At 37.8% G+C, this 2,500-nt stretch overlaps 1 protein-coding gene across 1 annotated transcript in view; it reads right to left on the reverse strand.

Annotated features, from left to right (window-relative positions):
- The window catches only part of LOC137645545 (protein starmaker-like), an 81,012-nt gene that overhangs the window by 46,283 nt on the left and 32,229 nt on the right, over positions 1-2,500 (reverse strand). The gene's annotated exons all lie outside the window — the stretch shown is intronic.

The raw sequence follows: 2,500 nt of genomic DNA on the forward strand, positions 1-2,500 counted from the left end.
ATTTTGTGTTGAACCCTAATACGATCAAGTTACATCTGTTAACATTTCTTCTGTCCTGTATGCTTACTAAAGTCACATAATGACAGTTTTCTTTTTATATAATGAAATCAGTTATCAATTAACGCATTATGAAACTCCTATTAATTATCCCCACATGCTTCTAAAGCTGGTAACGTCTCTGCCATGTGATCGCAAGACTGGGGTTCGAGTCCCGCTCAAACTCGTTAGTTCCTTTGGTCGCTGCAACCTCACCGTCTTTGCGAGCTAAGGATGGGATGTTTTGGGGGAGCCTTTAGGTCTACCTGCTGAGTCATCAGTAGCCATTACCTGGCCCTCCCTGGTCCTGGTGAAGAGGAGGGCTTGGGCGATGATCGTATGTATATATGGTTAGTCTCAAATGCATTTTTCTGCTTGCTATGGCAATGTCACTGTCCCTTGCCTATGCCATTCATGAGTGACCTTTAAACTGTAAGGGCAGATACAAGACCCTTTGCCGTATATTGATTCTATCCATAGGTTGTGGTAGCCTTTTGGAAACGTCCCTACATGGTAATCTGCTGGACGGGGGTTCGAGACCCGCCCAAGATCCATAGTTTCTTGTGTGTCTGTATGATAGATTGATATATATCAAAATCTAAAATAATAAAATTGCAATCTACAGCAGAAAAGTAAACAGAAAATCATCTCGAAAGAATCACATTAAAGACATCTAGTTTCAAGAAACTGTTTATGATCAGAGTTGCCAGTTTGGTCTTTTTTTCCAGCCAAAAGACCTCAATTTGGCCTTTTTTTATAAATTGGTTAGCCGTTAGCAATATGAAAAAAAGCGAATCAAATAATACTGTATATTTGGCCTTTTTCTACTAATGGGTTGGCCTTTTAAAGCTTCTGTTGATTAGAAGTTGGCCTTTTCTGATTTAGAAAACCTGGCAACTCTGGCTATGATCTTTAGACCCTTCATAGTATTGTCCTTGGAGAATTTACTTCAGAATTATGGACGCAGGTTATAACGTCCTGTTCTCTCGTTTAAAGGTTTAAAGGCTGCTCATGAATGACAGAGGCAAGGGACAGTGACATTGCCCTATCGAGCAGGACAATGTCCTAGAGACAAGACACTTCATAGTATTGTCCTTTGAGCATCCACTTCAGAATTATGGACGCAGGTGTATAACGTTCTGTTCTCTCGTTTAAAGGTTCAAAGGCCGCTCATGGATGGCAGAGGCAAGGGACTGTGACATTGCCCTACCAAGCAGGACAATGCCTTAGGGCTTAGAGACTGACCATATATACATATGATCAGCGCCCAAGCCCCCTCTCCACCCAAGCTAGGACCAAAGAGGGCCAGGAAATGGTTGCTGATGACTCAGCAGATAGACCTATAGGCTCCCCCAAACCCGCCCCCCCCCCATCCTTAGCTCACAAGGATGGTAAGGTTGCAGACACTAAAGGCACTAACGAGTCTGAGCGGGACTCGAACCCCCGTCTAACAAACACCAGGCAGAGACGTTACCAATCAGGCAGGGCACAGATGTATAACTTTCTGTTCTCTGAACTGGAAATATTCTTATTAAGGTTTTTCTATGTACAGTTAACTGTACATGTTTTATCAGTTGTCCAGCTCCTCCTTCAAGTTTTATCTACATAAAACTCTCCATCATGAAGCTCAATACTACACAGTACTCTAGAAGTTTTATTCCAGCTGTGACCAAGTTGTGGAATGATCTTCCTTATCGTGTAGTTGAATCAGTAGAACTTCAAAAGTTCAAACTCGCAGCAAATGTTTTTATGTTGAACAGGCTTACATAAGTCCTTTTATAGTATATATATCAAATGTCTGTTTTAATGTTGTTAATGTTTTTAGAATATTTAATTTTAATTTTCATTATTTCTTACATCGTTTATTTATTTTCTTATTTCCTTTCCTCACTGGGCTATTTTTCCCTGCTAGGGCCCTTGGGCTTATACCATCTTGCTTTTCCAATTAGGGTTGTAGCTTTGATGGCTGCTTTTCCGGTCCCATACAGCAGGAGAACCCCACTCTCTACAGGACATTAGCTCATAATAATAATAATAATAATAATAATAATAATAATAATCTGTCATCCAATTGAAGTTCGCAACTTATTCTGTTCGATTACAAAGGAATTTCTCTTCAGAAGTTCTGTGTTGTCAGCATTTACGCCAAGTGTCGACCAGGCTAAGGTGCGGTGTGCATTCCAATAGATATCACGTGAAAATTGACACTGGAAACCTGATATTGAATTCTAATGTGCAAGTTATCTTTTTTGTGTATCCTGAATAAAACTACCACTTAGAAGCATTATGTAGATATATATGAATAAATATATATGAATATATATATATATATATATATATATATATATATATATATATATACTGTATATATGTAGATATATATATATATATATATATATATATATATATATATATATATATATATGTATATATATATATATATATATATATATATATATATACA

Source organism: Palaemon carinicauda, chromosome 8 (genome assembly GCF_036898095.1).
Source record: "Palaemon carinicauda isolate YSFRI2023 chromosome 8, ASM3689809v2, whole genome shotgun sequence".
NCBI lineage: Eukaryota > Metazoa > Arthropoda > Malacostraca > Decapoda > Palaemonidae > Palaemon > Palaemon carinicauda.